Source organism: Sebastes umbrosus, chromosome 1, assembly GCF_015220745.1.
Source record: "Sebastes umbrosus isolate fSebUmb1 chromosome 1, fSebUmb1.pri, whole genome shotgun sequence".
Taxonomy (NCBI): Eukaryota; Metazoa; Chordata; class Actinopteri; order Perciformes; family Sebastidae; genus Sebastes; species Sebastes umbrosus.
The window spans coordinates 4,215,438-4,232,574 of record NC_051269.1 but is presented as its reverse complement, the minus strand read 5'-3'; the positions used below and the strand labels follow the sequence as shown (position 1 = coordinate 4,232,574).

Genomic DNA, 17,137 nt, shown 5'->3' with positions numbered 1-17,137 from the left:
GTCTACGGGAAAAAGTATTTTTGGGCCCAATGCATCACGTGACGGACACTGAAGTTGCAGTACCGCCGTTTGGCCACTACGAAAGTTGGTATCGATGACCAGCGCACTTCCTGGGGGCATGGAGCAATCACATGTATAGCTCCTGGCCAGTGAACGAAGTGGGAGGCGGGACTACACTTCACACACATATGTGGTTGTTATTCTCAGCCGCATGCACGACAGTGTTTAATAACCACAGAAGTAGCACTAGTTTGTACTTTGTTTGTAGTACGCGCCCGTAGTCTGCTCTCCTAGAAGACGGTGGTTAGTAGAGCGGTATACAGTATCACTGAATTCTCCTTTAATCTCTGAGATCTTAAGGTTTGTCATTGGTCGTGTTTTAATATCAGCTTTAAGCAGCATTAAAGCTTCAGTAGGCAGTATATTTTTGGCATCATTGTGCAAAAATTCCATAATAACCTTTCAGCATATTGTAATAAAAGTGTTCTGAGAGAAAACTAGACTTCTGCTCCTCCTCATGGCTCTGTTTTCAGGCTTTAGAACATCTAGCCTGTGACGGGAGACTTTGACCAATCACAGGTCATTTCATTGAGAGAGAGCGTTCCTATTGGCTGTTCTCTGGTCATGTGACCGGAACTTGGCATTCCTTCACCAGATTTCCCAATGGCGGCGGCGTCACAAACGTTCTCATTTTCCAGCTAAACCGTGCACTACAAGATGATTCTGAAAACATTTGAGGAGAGAAATAGGCATTAACGTAACAAAATATTGATTCATATTTGATCAACGCTGCCTAGTTTGACCGTTTGGTCGGAGTTCGTGAGTGATTGACAGCCGGCTCTCATAGACAGCAGCTGGACAGCAGACCTCGGATCAGCTCTTACTGCTTGTTTTCCTCCGGTCTGTGAAATCTTGCAGATGCCATTAGGAGCACCGGAGGACACAGAGGACATGATTTTTTTTAGGTTACCTGTTTCATGTACTACTGTCACCATATAGCAACCGTTTTATAAAAATAATTTTTTTGAATCATATTTGCTCCAATCTCGCCTACTTCAGCTTTAATCCAACAATATCAGCACTGGATTCATATCGGTCAGACGCACTCTCCTCCTTGTTTCCTGTTTTCCATTCATCCAGTCAGTGGTCTCAGTGGAGACTCGGGCCTGGAGCAGTACCAGACTCCAGGATGCTTCCCTCCCTTCCTCCTTCCCTCTGTTCTCTCCATCTTCTATTTATCTTCTCCACCTGGCAGCCCGCCAGACAGCTCTGTGCCATCGCCCTTCACTCCAGACGCTCACATACTATTCTATTTTCATCCTTCCATCTTGGTATGTACCTCTGTCTCCTTTTTCCCCTCTCTTACTCCTTACTCTTTCCCATCCATCTTCTTTTCTCTCTCCAATCGCTCCTCTCATCCCTCGTTGCCCTCTGAGAGGAAACGGCAGCTTCTGTGAGGCATTTAAAAATAGAAAGCTGCTGAAAAGCAAAAAGTGATGAACACTTGAAGGCACAGCTCAGGTAACCTGAGAGGAACCGCAGACGGATGGATGGGGGGAAGAGAGGGTAAAAAAAGAAAGAAGCTTTTCCATTGAAGGACGGCTGTAGAGCGGGATGACGTAGTGCATGCAGCAAGGACGAGCCACAGCCACGGAGATGAAGATACACCTGTTTGACTGTCAGGAACATTTGAGATTACGTTTTGAAATGACAGAAAAGATGAAGTTTAAGTTGTGAATATAGAACATCTGCATCAGCGTCCTGCACATACAGAGAGCTACATGGTATTCATTCAGAAAAGCAGATTGGAAAAAGTATATTCAAATGGATTAGTATGGTCTATCCTCCAATTCAGAAGAAATACACTTGTACCCACTGAGCTGCCTTAACGTGCACTCTAGCTTAGGTTACAGGTGCTGTACAAACACCATTCAATTTGTCCAGCCCAGCATACAGTATGATATCATAGTAACTGTTTCTCCCTCATCCATTATCCATGATATCCAGCCACACTTTTCTTTTACAATCCCAGTCAGTGGAGTCAACGGGGCCGTGACAAATGCATGAACCACATGACCTACTGTTGAGCAAGGTTGTTGTGAGTAAGGGAGGGCGAAACATAGAATATAGTCGATGTATCGCGGCTTGTCCCACGCGCGGTGTATAAAATAACTATATCGCAAACACCGACTACAAATGGTCATGTAATGTAATGACACTCACTTTGGCATTTCCTTCTCTCCCTCCGGCTCCTTCTCACAGACACATACATCACAGACTCCGCGGCCATCCAGACCACCTCTCTCCTGGGAGAGTCGGTGTGACGTATTCGGCCGGCGTGTTTTTGTATTTGGAGGCACACGGTGGAGAGAGAAGGAGCCCGGTACCCGGAGAAAGTGGAAGACGAGAACACGACCAAAGCAACCAGAACCAGCCCAGAAGCAAATGACTGTGGCATCCTCGCTTTCCAAAGCAATCCCATATTATGACAAAAAAATTGCAAAATGGAAAGAAATCAAAGCCGCTGTAAAGCAACTACATGAAAATCCCGGATTCCAAACACTCATTAAGACACTTGATCCAAAGTATGAACTGCCTGGTCACAATTTGTTTTTGCGGAGAAAGCTCTACCGGAGTTCTACATTTCAGTGAGAGAAAAGTTGGCCAACCAGCTAACAGAGGTGACCCACTTCTCCACATCTACCGATCTGAATGTCCAGTTAACAGAATCAAAGCTGTGAGCCTGAATAAGTGGACCAGACTGCTTTGGTTGAGGCTACACCTCGCGATTTGGTGAGTCTTTCTACACTAGTTGGAAAATAATAATTAGACATATGCTGCAGGGTCTACAAGAATCATCATAGTGGTGTGATTGTATGCATCAAAGGGTTAAATCGAGCATTTATGAAGTGCTTAGAGGATATTTGAAATATCGCGATATATATCGTGTATCGCAATATTGCCTAAAAATATCGCAACATTATTTTTAGGCCGTATCACCCAGCCCTAGAGTTGTGAGGCTGGATTTTTAGTCATTTCCGTTATTACAAATGTCACCCTGAGTTTTCTTCCTTCTGGAAGTTCCAGTTTCCCTTTGGCTCTCTGATAAAGACACCTGACTGAAGCATCTCTCCTCAGATGGAAGCCCAGCTAGTGGGAGAAACACAAAGAGCAGTCCACCAGGTTCTACTTGTAAAAAACACAAAGTCCTTCAGCAACTGTGGATGAAGTGGAAACCCACCCAGCTTCATCTTGTTGTCTGTCTCCGTATCTCTGTGCGTCCCTCTGAGGCAGAGCCAGGCTGGATGCTGACCTGCGGTTCAGACTACATTTGATGCCAGGTGAAGTATTAAAACCCAACATTCAGCCCAGGAGGGCAACTGTTCTAAATCCCATGCCAGGTGAGCAACACACACACACACACACACACACACACACATGCACACACACACACACACACACACACACACACACACACACACACACACACACACACACACACACCTGGACAGACACAGTGTGCCAGGTGATCATAGTGATGCCAGCAGGCTTCCCTAATGCAGAATTAATTTACCCATCACTGGGCACCGCCCCATCTTACCCACAATCCACCTGGCCTGGCTACGTCCCATCTGCACTGGCTGCTCCATTTAACTGAATGGGAGCCAGGATTCGGGGTTCACTGGGAACACAGCCATAAGGCCTGCTGCTGTGTACTACATACTACTCTTTGTACAGCGCTTTGATTAAGAAAGGCTTTTAATTGATGCTATTTATTTTTGTGCCAATATGAAGCATTTCTTAATAATTGGTGCTGATGTATTCAGTGTGTGTTCTCGTCACATTCTCTGAACCCCCGTGAATTTCAAAAGAACCAATGTAATACTTCAAATCTGGAATATCTCCACTGTTTCAATGACCCCAGCTTGTTTTAATCATAGCCGTGTGTAGCTGCATACAATACAATACTTTTTTTTGCCCCACAAGGGATCAAAAGTCAACAAACAAGCCAACCTAAAAGGCTCATGATTCACTGTGTTGTTTGCTCTCTGACTTTTTATCTTCATGTAGAAACAGAGATTATTTTCTAGTGATCTGGATAGTGGCAAGATGTGGAACTTCTTCATCTACTTCACCAGCACCCCTCAGAAAACATGAGCAACGGGCTAACTGCTAACCTGTATGAAACGTTTGATAGAAATGAACTATGGTATAAATATGAAATGAAATGATGCAAAATGCACCACACTAGATCAATTTAGCAGTGTTACTCCATCGTGACAGCATGTTTGAGAGAAAGTGCGTTTGTTGTTTGACTGTAGGACACATCTGGATGCACTCACTGAGTGATAGAGTATATGTGTGTGTGTGTGTGTGTGTGTGTGTGTGTGTGTGTGTCTGTGAGTGTATAAAGGAAGCATGTATTGTGTGTTACAACACTGGCATCTGCTGGCCAAAAACCTGAAGTGCACCATTGTTTAGTTATTAATGGAACCAACTTTGAGCAGGAGCCCAGGGTGTTCAGAGAGAAGCTTTAGGGATATTATTACAGGATTAGGGCTACTTAGATATTTCTCTATGTTCTTTATCAAAGGGTACCAGACTTGTCATGTAAAAGACCATTAAACGGATAAAGTTCAGAGGCCCAACTCCAAATTGCTGGATTCCCATGCCTCCTATAGAAAAACTGGAATTAGGTATCAGGCATAGTTGTCAACCTTGAGAAAAAATGAGTTGACCTTCAGACACTTTGTTTCCTGCATTCTGGTGACTTTAAAGGAGTGAAAATAACAAAATAATAAGTGCACTGCAGCAGCATTTTTATGTTAAACTTTTGATTTTACCGTTAACTCCCAGGAAAGAAAATACTGAATAATTTGCCCCTCTGGTGTGAACTTGGTGTGTGAATCTCTGGCATAAACTAATATTCATCTGTTCCTATTTATGTTTTGATCCTGCTTGAGTATTTCTTTCTCTTAGTTCTCTCCATATCTCTCTCCTTCTCTGACTCACTGAAGGTCCTTTCAGACACAACGTGACAACGCCACCACTGCGCTCTGAAACCTGTTATTTCTAACGGCTTGCGCCGCGCCACGACGGCTTTTTGCTGCATCGAGTAAAGCTCAACTTTGGGTGCTGCGCGCTGTGCCGAGTGCAGCTCGAACATGAGCTCAACCTGCGCTACGTCCATGGATGTATTAAGAGAACTGGATACAGTGTTGGAGGCGGGTCCCCCGTTCATTCCTATGAAAGTGTCTCAGTGGCGCATGAAGCCTAAATAGCTTGACATCCATCTGGAAAAGTACCCGGATCTTGGGCACATGAAACATGCGCAGTATAGCGTCCACTTGGTCACACGACATTTCATTTTGTCCGGACCAAGGGGAAAAAAATGATACATTATATATATATTGTATTTTAGTTGTGGTCCAGTTCCTGTTCACACTGACGTTTTACAAATGAACCAGAGGAGTACGCATGAAGTTCTACAGACTGACAGCTAACTCTCTGATTGTCATCCTGCATCATCAGGACCTATGAGGGGGAATCTAATTCTGGTGACTGACACAAATTCATGCAGCACTTTAATGCTTCTGATGTGAATATTTATGTTCTTTGATTAATAACAATAATAACTAGAATGGCACTTCGAGAGCGCAGACCTCCCCCCCCTAATCCGTTCAGCTTGCGCCATCATCCACGTGTATTTTTGTTTATGATGAGATCAGCTGTATGTGTCTTAAAGCCTGTGGTGTTAATGCACAGGCTGAGCGGAGTGATTCAAAAAAATTCCAGAAGCCGGATCATGATCCAGATCGCCACTAAAATGTAATGGATTGTTCATTGTGCCACACCCCACCCCCCCAAAAACGTTGAATCTACAGTTGTTGTCCCCCCCTCTCTCTCTGAAGGAAGAAGGCGGGGTCATGCGTCATCAACGCATCATCAGCTACACTGCGCATGTGTTATACCCAGAGGTCTTAATGTTCTGGCTGATCGTAATGTTTAAAAAAGTTCCTGAATCCGGACCATGATCCGGATCGCCACCCAAATCTAATGGATTGTTCATTGTGCCACACCCCACCCCTCCAAACAATATCATTCAAATCCATCACGGACTTTTGGAGTAATCCTGCTAACAGACAAACAAACAAACCAACGCTGGTGAAAACATAACCTCCTTCCTAGGCCTTCGGCCTTGGCGGAGGTAATAAGCATTATTAGCATTGTTAAACTGCAAATCGACTGCATGTTATGAAGAATAAAGGAAAGGACAGGACTGTAAAATGGTGGTGCAAACGCATAGTGCAAACATCGGGGAGCGCACATGAGGCGGACACAAGCACAGCAGTTTTAATAGCTGTCAGCAGATTGATTTTTTATTCTAAAATCACATGTCTGGTATGATAAAATCCTGTGGTTGGGTTGTTTGGTCCACACCAGGGTTCGACTGACAGCTTTCACATCAGCCCAAACGGACTGTACTAACCGGAGCAAACGGACCTGAGTTAAGGTGTGAAAGCAGCCTAAGTGTCTGGCCTCAGGTCATTTCGAAAGGCCTGATATATTTGCGAGTGGGCGTCCACAACGCTGCCTCACACACATGCCTCTCTGCTTCCTCTCCCGTCATTAATCAGAGGAAGTCAGTCAAACTGCTGACACCTGACACCCTGGAGTCATATTTCTCAGTCCAGAAACATTTCATCCTGCGTCTGGTTACGGGTGCGGTGCACTTTTAAGCGTGCCGCGTTCATCTTTCGTCATAACCCACCAGATCGGTTTCAGTACAAGAACCCCACCGACCGTGACACCGCTGTGCTGACAGATGGCACGAGCCCACCGGAGCCCACCGAGCTTGGCTCCAGGTCATAACACGGAAGCTGCTCTGACCGCCCTGACATCTTTAATTCATAGTGGAAAAAAAAAACATATTCCATTCAGAGGCAGGGCATGCTCTGGTAGATCTAGATCTGCAAATCCCAGGGCACCGTGGCCCATATTCAATATGGAAGCCAAGAGCAGACAGTCAGGACAGAAGGGAATACACACTATATTTACAGTATATCCGCAACGGCATCTGTATCATCGGACAGTGTGTCATTTTGTGAGGGTATGCTTTTCTTGTCTGCCAGCCATTTTTTGTCTGTGGTTTCAAATGTAGTTCAGTGGCGTAATAAGCAGAGGAAATGTATGCATCAACCTCCATATTGCCTCCATTAGAAAGCAGAAATCTACTTCTTAGCTGTGTTCAAGCTCTGGAACTGGACCCTCTGAAGGCCTGAGCCTCCTCCCCAAATGGGACAGTCTACCTGACTTATGGTGCATTCAGGCGCATCTTGTCAACTTGTTATGTTCAACCAAAGTGTTCAGGTTTATCACCAGGAAGTTGTAAATACTAGCGGTAAACTGATGGGCACACCGTGACTTCTGGGGTAGCGAGGGGCCACAAAAGATGTGGCCCAAAAGAAGGCTGCTTTTGTTTTAACCACATGCCTCGCAGCTGGACATATTCCTGGCCAAATGAGAATTTGGTATTTTGATTTATTTCATTCAGAATGAGGCCATTATTTTCTCTCTCTAGTGTGTGAGTGTCTGGCCAGATCCTGTCCTATTCTTATGTAAGACCATTAAACAGTTGGCCAAGACTCAGGTCACACGCACACATGCACGCACGCACGCACGCACACACACACACACACACACACACACACACACACACACACACACACACACACACAATGGTCAGTATGTTGGCATACTGATACACAATGTGTGAGGAATTGACCAGTATGAAAATCAACACAAACTCAGATATACAGCTGCCTGCATTAATTAAGCCACACATTCAAACCAGGTCCAGACTTCTAATACTTGAAATGAACGAGATGCTTTGAGAGAATATTGCTTTTTTTTAAATCTTAACTACTGCCAGTCAGAACTCATCAGTTGAAGGAGGAGGAGATGAGAAGTGACATCATTAAATCAACTGAGAAAAAAATGCAACAATGAATTTCAAAAATATTTGAAATAAAAAAACTGCTACAATTAAATTAAAATGAACTAAAAAAAAACTCTGTTGCTAGAAGAAAAAAAAAATGAAAGATAAAATTAAATATTTCCCAATTTGCTGCTCCATTAATTATGTTCACTCTATAAATTAATTAGATTATTACATCATATTTTAGATGATTTTTTTACATAATATGGTTTTTGATATATGATTCATCATTCTTCATAGAACATGTTTGGAAATTTGAAAACACAATAAAAACTGAGATACTTTTACATGTAGAAGCTGCAAACATGACATCAGTCAGTTTAGCACACACACTGTGACTCATGGGAATCTCCATATTATTATAAAGTAAACCTAAAATATTGTTTTCATATCTTCAAGCGAGCCGGGGATATCATATGGAATGTCAATTTTGGTAGAACAATAACTGAGGTCAGTTATTGCTCTCAAAGTGATCAGCACTTTTTCAAAATCGATGCTTCATTGTGCTCTTGAAATGCCCTCTGCTGGAAAGCGAGTGTAGAAACGACTTCAACCTTTTCACTATACAGGCTTTATGTTATAAACATCTCACTCACACATGCACTCACATGCACTTTCCTCCTTCCATGGCTGGGTACATGCATTATAGGCTCCCATTACACCAGTCAATAAGCAAACCTTTCTATACAGTTACACAGTCACAGCAAAACACATACAGGCCACAGCCCCTATAGAAGAACACTAGAGGAGTATCAGAGCCCTACAATAGGAGATTAAGAAATACTCCAAGTGTAACAGGTCAAACTCACAAAGAGCACCACAGACCAGTTCTTGTCTTATCAACCCGTTCAAGGACAAGCGCTAAATTTAATATGATGACATAATGTCTTAGATTGATTATGATTCAATTTAAAGCTGAAGTAGGCGAGATTGGAGCAAATATTTAAAAAAGTTATTTGTATAAAACGGTCGCTATATCGTGACAGTAGTACATGAAACACGTAACCTGAAAAAAATCATGTGCCTCTGTGTCCTCCGGTGCTCCTAACGGCATCTGCAAGATTTCACAGACCGGAGGAAAACAAGCAGTAAGAGCTGATCTGAGGTCTGCTGTCCAGCAAACTCCGACCAAACGATGAAACTAGGCAGCGCTGATCAAATATGAATCAATATTCTGTTACGTTAATGCCTATTTCTCTCCTCAAATGTTTTCAGAATCATCTCGTAGTGCACGGTTTAGCTGTAAAATGAGAAAGTTTGTGACCCGGCAGCCATGTTGAGATCAGGTTGAGCTGGCTTGAAGGAACGCCAGTACCGGTAACATGACCGGAGCACAGCTGCTGCTGCCAGTTGTCATTTCTGTACGTATAGATTTAACCCTGACCTATATTCCTGTACAAACCATGTCATCACTACACCCCCTCTAAAATGATGCGACACGATGAGGTCTAATCGCCAAAGACTCTTCACATCCTAGATTTCTCTGTGCACCACGTCAATAAATGCATTCGATTGCTCTAAAGATGGAGTCTCTCCTGATCGAACTGTTCTTTAGTGCAGTGTTTTGTACTTTAGGTACTTGTACATCACCTTGTACTTCAACAAAATACCTCAGTGCTACTTTATAATCGTTCTCCACCATACTCCTTACTCTACATTTGACAGTTACTTGTACTCTGCAGATAATGATTTTACAAAACGTGGCGATCTTATAAATGATACATAATGCATTGTACTAGATTAAACTAACTACCCAACAGTAAACACTGCTTAAGTAGCTAAAAAAGTAGCTCCACCTCAACTATCCAGACCAGAAAAGGCCCCTTATATGTTAATGAGTCAGTAATAATAATCCGGTTATATGAATAATATAATAAACCGCTGTGAAAGGAGTCATTCTGCATACTGATTAGCACTTTTGATACATTTTGAGTACACTTCTGTACCAATGTACTTCTACTTCAGTAGGGCTACAATGTCAATAAAGGCCTTTTACTTGTAATTGAGTATATACTGTATAGTATAGTGTACAGAGTGTGGCATTGGTGCCAAAAGTATCGCAATAGCCAGTTTGCAGGAGATAAATCCACTGTATGACACGCTATACACACCACTTATTAATACACATTTAAAGCTGAGGTAGGCGAGATTGGAGCAAATACGTTATGTTAACAAGTTAAGTTATTTTTATAAAACGGTCGCTATATGGTGACAGTAGTACATGAAACAGGTAACCTGAAAAAAATCATGTTCCTCTGTGTCCTCCGGTGTTCCTAACGGCATCTGCAAGATTTCACAGACCGGAGGAAAACAAGCAGTAAGAGCTGATCTGAGGTCTACCGTCTAGCTGCCGTCTAGGAGAGCCGGCTGTCAATCACTGGCAAACTCCGACCAAACGGTCAAACTAGGCAGCGCTGATCAAATATGAATCAATATTCTGTTACGTTAATGTCTATTTCTCTCCTCAGATGTTCTCAGAATCATCTTGTAGTGCACGGTTTAGCTGGAAAATCGGAAAGTTTGTGACGCCGCCGCCATTGTGAAATCTGGCGTCGGAACTCCAAGTTCCGGTCACATGACCGGAGCACAGCCAATAGGAACGCTCTCTCTCTCTGAAATGACCTGTGATTGGTCAAAGTCTCCCATCACGGGTTAGATGTTCTAAAGCCTGTAAACAGAGCCATGAGGAGGAGCAGAAGTCTAGTTTTCTCTCAGAACACTTGAATTACAATATGCTGAAAGGTTATTATGGGATTTTTACCCAATGATGCCAAAAATATACTGCCTACTGAAGCTTTAAACTACAATATGACAGTAGTCAATGAAACACCATATAGACATGTAACATCCTTCAGGTCACTATATGAGCTCAGTATTGATGTGGAAACATTACTGTAACACAGGGCTACTGTTGACATACAATACTACCAATAGGGAGAGATTACTGAGTGCAGACAGACTGTGTCAGCCTAGAGGATAAATACAGGATCACATTAGAGAGCATAAAGTACAACAAGGTCACCATGTAATGCTCTAATGTAGCACAGAAACGCATACAAGGAATAGGCCTATTGACAAGGCATGATGGACTTTTCTGTCTCTGAGTGTCCTCCCTCCCATAGAGATGTGCTGTGATCCTGTTCCAGACCTGACTCAGCCTGTGAGCAGCCCAGTCAGGCTGCAGCCCCGAGGCCTGGAGCCAAACAAGCCCAACTTGACAGCCCTCTGAAATGTCCCCGTTTCAGTCGTCCTCTGCAATGACACTTCTCCTCACACATCATGCACACACACACGCACGCACGGGGCCTCTGCAGATGCAGACAGCGAGGCCGGGCCCGGTCATCTCCTCCGGACTTTTCTACCTTTTATTTGCTGATTTGCGCAGAGCAGCAAAAAAAAAATCTCCCAGGAAACCGCAGCATCATCCAGAAGATGCGCAGAGAGAGAGGCAGAGAGAGGCAGAGGGAGAGAGGCGGGGGGCCCGGAAAACACTGCATAGAGACCGGGCAGGAGCTGGTGCCGAGCCTCCTGGACGAGGACCGGGAGCTGCATTCTGTGTCCTGATGTCATTATTCACATCCTCAGTTCTCATCTAGTCTAGTCTAGCCCCGCCAGAACCGGGACACCACCCGATGCGTCAGTGAGATGGAGCTAAAATACCTATACACAGCATCATCACAGTAGAAAGTAGAGAGTGTCCTCTTACCTGCCGCTGCTCCACCGCTCCGCTCCTCCTCTGCTGCACCGGGCACCGTCAACTCCGCAGCGGCATCAGAACACTATCACCTCCTCCTGCTGCTGCTCGGTGCTGACCGGCTGTCGGTACCGGAGCTCTGTCAATGCGGTGCAGTCTCTCTCTCTCTCTCTCTCTCTCTCTCTCTCTCTCTCTCGTGGACTCGCTGCACTCTTCCCCTCCTTCCTTCAGCTGTTCTCTCTCATGGAGAGCGCGCGCCCCGCTTGTGTCGCCGCGTGCACACGCTCCACATATACAGGGGTTGGAAGGCGTGCAGGGGCTTCAGAGGCTTCAGGGATTAGAGGGTGAGCATGGTATAAGAAGGGGTTCCTCCTGTGGCCCAAATAGACTTATGGCGGAGACTTAGATCATAGAATTATAGGTTAAAGCTTCAGTAGGCAGTATATTTTTGGCATCATTGGGCAAAAATTCCATAATAACCTTTCAGCATATTGTAATTCAAGTGTTCTGAGAGATAACTAGACTTCTGCTCCTCCTCATGACTCTGTTTTCAGGCTTTAGAACATCTAGCCCGGAGACTTTGACCAATCAGAGGTCATTTCATTAAGAGAGCGTACCTATTGGCTGTGCCTAATTCCTAATTTGTATTCCCTGAAGAGATTTCAACATGGCCTCGGTGTCACAAACTTTCTCATTTTACAGCTAAACCGTGCACTACAAGATGATTCTGAAAACATCTGAGGAGAGATATAGACATTAACGTAACATAATATTGATTCATATTTGATCAGCGCTGCCTAGTTTGACCGTTTGGTTGGAGTTCGTGAGTGATTCACAGCCGGCTCTCACTGACAGCAGATGGACAACAGACCTCGGATCAGCTCTTACTGCTTGTTTTCCTCCGGTCTGTGAAATCTTGCAGACACACACAATTTTGTTTCTTGTTACCTGTTTCATGTACTACTGTCAGGATATAGCGACCGTTTTATAAAAATAACTTTTTTTAATCATATTTGCTCCAATCTCGCTTACTGATGCTTTAAACTTATATTAGTACCATTCTCCGATAGGACACAGTAGACTACAAACCAAATCACATATTCTAGGCCAAGGCTATGATTGCTAGAAATGGGGAAATATCATGTTAAAAAAGTGAAGGTATTTTTTTACAAATGCTACTAAAAACCCAAATCAGTTGAGAAATATCCCATTACATCACATATAGATTTAAATAAATACAACAAAGCATATTTTAAAACTATTATATCATATTTCCAGCTGTCCAACTTTTGCCAAAATATGAATGAACTAGTTTTTCATTGTCATTACAACACAGTTAGCTTAACGTTAGCTGTTAACATCCTCCACTAGCAACTAATATAGGTTATATAATATCATTTTAGTTTGCATATGTAACCTCCTCACACTGGGTCGACGTCAGCTGCACATAAAACTAAGTTGTCTGTCAGCTAAAATACGAATCCAGGAGTGTGTTCCAATCCACGTACTTCCAGAAGTACACTTCAATGTAGTGCACTTTGTGCACTCTGTACTCACTGGAGTAGTGCGTAAATTTCAGCGGGGTAGGGTCGTCTCAAATCGAATACTCTGCGGCGCACTGACCGGAAATGACGATCGCAACATTTGACCGCGGCTCGCTACCCGCCAAAATATCTTCTGAAAAAAAATGAAAGCAGAGTGGAAATTACGTTTCCAACGTCGTCGCGTACTCCTACGATGTGTCCTCCTGTTGGCTGAAAATGCACCGGTATGTTTTCGTATTGTTTTATTCTGTTATCTACGTATGTTTGAATAGTGGTCGTGGCTCCGCCCCTTCCGCTACGCAGCCAAGATGGAGACAGTTGAGTGTGGAAAGTGTCCAGCGTTCCACACTCAATGATCTGACCGTTCTGAGTACAACATCCGGGTACTTTGAGTGCACTGCATTTTGCCGTACTTCCCAGTGTGAACGCACTTATGCACTCAAAGTAGTAAGTATAAGTACAGAAGTACGCGGATTGGAACACACTGTATGAACTACAAATAAAGTTAATGTTACCCATACAAGCTAGCATAAGCCACTATTTGGCTATGGCACCGTGTAGTAGCTGCCTCTAAGTATGGTGGCTCAGTGTGGCATCATGTTAGCTACATGAGAACAAGCTCTGGAAGAGCCATGTTGTATCATTTACAGTTTGTTTGTGTATTTGATGATTGTCATTGCTAAAGAACATTGTGTTTTGCCTTTGAATGTGTTTGATATGCATTAGATTAAAGGTCAATTTGTCATGTTGTAGAATGGGCTTTGGGATCCATTTTGATTCTTTGATGTGTGTTTTGCCCTATGAAGACGTGCTCGCAGGCTGTCCTGCTATTGGACAATTTGGATGTGTCCCTTTAAGTGTGAGTTTTTTTTTTTTTTCTCTGGTACTTTTCTCACACAACTGACCCTATAGCCTACATACAGAGAGGGTCACGCATTTTGATAGCAGAAACTGTGTTTGGCTAACCGAAGAGCACTAACACCTCAACGTCAACATTACCTGTCCACATCTGGACCCTTTGGTCTTTGTCGTGTTAGTTAACGCTAGCTAACATGACCTCGCATTCATTAAGCTGTAGCGGGGCAGCTAAGCTGAAATATTCATAACAATCGTGCGTGTTGCAATAAAAGCAACACATTTGGCACAGAAGTAGGTTTATACGTTATGAAAAGATATAGATATCAGGACGCAGTAAATTTGGCTCCTTGGGACTGTGGCAGCCATTTTGAAAAATAGGTGTTAAATATTCAAAAATGTTGCAGACAACAGATTTTATGACTCTTGGTGATTTCCAAGGTGTGTTCAAGCTGATTAGATCAGATGTCACAAGATCACAGAGATGACCCTTTTTATTTTTTAAGGGTACTTTTGAAAAGCTTTTAACCTGAGAGAAAGTGAAATCCAAATAAAAGGAGCATGTGGTCACTTCAGGGTCAAACTTCATCCCCTTGCCTTCATGATAGAATGACAACCAATACACCTTTAGAACGGCAAGATCTTCAGCTTTCCATCGATGCATGTATCTTTTCATTAGCCATAAATTTGACAGGGATATCACTGGATAAAGTTCAGGACTGCTGGTCCTCTAGTCATGGGTCGCATGAGAATGGTTTAGTTTGGGTAAGTGATTCAGGTTCTGGTTCATATGACAATGTTTTATCTGAACAAGGGAGCTGATATCTGTCTGGTCTCTAACCTGTGACCAAGCTGACTTGGTTGAACCTATAAGGAAACTAAGATCAGTCTCCTGTCAGAATACAGTAGCTCACAGGTTCAAAGAGACACACAAGCTGTGTTGTTGTGCGTTTTATTTTTCTTTCTTATTATTGTTTTGCTTTCTGCCTTGGTTGACTATGAATCCTCTTATATCACATATGTATCATCCACATTTCTGTATAATTAATATGTAATGTAATAAAAAAGAGGCTAACAAGCTAATCCACGGCAAGGTGCCAACTCCAATAGGATTAGATCTTTTGTGTTATTTATTTTTTTGATATGCCATAGCTCTTTTAAAAAATTTGGGGGTTTTAAAAAGAGGTATATACTGTAGTTGTATAACAGAAAACGCTGGCCGGGTTACAGCATGATACAAAAACTGAGGAAGCGGGTTACTGGGGGCAAAGTTTGACCAAAAGTAATCAAATAAATAATAACAAAGCGTGCCATACTCCAGTATATTGTTTACACTTTAGGATCCACAAATTTGACTGTTTTGGACATGACTAAAGTGTGCACGTTGTCGGTTTACTTGTTTTTCAGTGAGTGTCATGAACTGTATGTGGTCACTTTATAAATCAGAAACGGTTCCTCTAAATGAGCTGTCACAACTTCCGTAAGGTTGTGATGTCACAACTGTACAGTCACCATCAGAGCAGACTGGGCTTTTTCTAGAGGGGGTCTTAAAGAGACAGGTTCTAAAATGGAGCGAGCGTTTCAGGCAGAGGGTGAATACAGGCAGTCAAGACAGTATGAAAAATAATGTGTCATTGTCAGAGAATACAGAGGGTGTGTCCGTCCCCTGGAAGTTTAACCAGCACAACATATTAGCGAGGTCCTGCCAGCAAGCCGCGTGGCAGCGTGCCCACATAATGACACCAAAACAAATTGCAGCATTGTTTTTTTTCTGTTAATTTGCCTTAGGCGCTGTGAAGAAAACGCTTACAATGGCAAAGAAAACCCTGATGTTTATCAATCGAATTCACATTTTGGCAAATTCCACAATAATCTGCAGTTTACAACAGCTTCATAACAACACTTTTTCACCTTTTTTTCAGGTTAAAGCTTTTAAAAATCACCCTTAAAAAATAAAGAGGGGAAAAAATCATGTCTGTGATCTTCTGACATCTGATCTAATCAGCTTGAACACACCTTGGAAATCACATTCATAAAAGTCATAAAATCAGTTTTCTGCAACATTTGGATATATTAAGTGCCTATTTGGTGGCCATTTTGAAAAATGGCTGCCACGGCCCTCAGGCCCAAAAATTAGTTGTGCCCCAATATCTATATCTTTTCATAACGTATAAACCTACATCTGTGCTTTTTAGGATACATCCTAAGAATAGGTAATTTAACATTAATGTGACATCATCTTCGGCGAATATACTGAACTGCTTCCAGTGATACATTTAGAAACAATCCTCCAGCGTATTTGAGCCAAGTTTCAGATTTTTTTTCTCTGAAGTCTGATATAGCCACATAGTATCCAATGAGCTAGCTTACAGTAACAACTGTTGGTCACATCTGATCTAATCAGATGTGACCAACATCTGGTCACATCAGGCTACAGGAGGAAAGGCTAAGGAATACAATTTATCTAAATAATATAATATGATATGATATAATATAATATAATATAATATAATATAATATAATATAATAAAGTGTTGCACTCACAGGGTCATTTTTTCTGCATTATGACATATTACAGTAAATGCACGACTTTTACTTGTAATGGAGTATTTTTACAGTACTGCTACTTTTACTCAAGTAAAGTATTGCTTCCTCCACATCACGTCAATAAATTAATATTTATATAAAATTAAATACTTACTTGCGTAACCCTGGTGTTAAGCCGTGCAGATAACTCTGTTTTTTGTGCTGAGGCTTTAGGCCAACCTTGCATGGTATAATGAAGGGTTTTTATGGAGCCCACATCACTGAAAAATTACATTTTAGAAACAAAAAAGAAAAAAAATCCCAATTATTCAGGAATAATCCACAACCTGTCTATCTATGTTGTAGGTCTTGTTGTTGTATTTATGCCTTAGTTCATGTCTTCTTCTTCCTCCATGTCTCTCTCTCTCTCCCTTTAACTCTCTCATCCTCACCTGCCTGTTTTCCCTCTCTTCACCTCTTCCTCTCTTCACCTCCAGACAATCTGTGCTTGACCTTCAT

The 17,137-nt window shown here is 42.6% G+C and overlaps 1 protein-coding gene across 3 annotated transcripts in view; it reads right to left on the bottom strand.

Annotated features, from left to right (window-relative positions):
• The window catches only part of nfasca (neurofascin homolog (chicken) a), a 167,193-nt gene extending 155,289 nt beyond the window's left edge, over positions 1–11,904 (bottom strand). For all 3 annotated transcript variants that reach the window (XM_037764635.1, XM_037764644.1, XM_037764666.1), the window contains exon 1: positions 11,706–11,904. The gene's annotated coding sequence lies outside the window, so the exon portion shown is untranslated. The remainder of the gene's footprint in view (positions 1–11,705) is intronic.
• Positions 11,905–17,137: the final 5,233 nt, after the last annotated feature.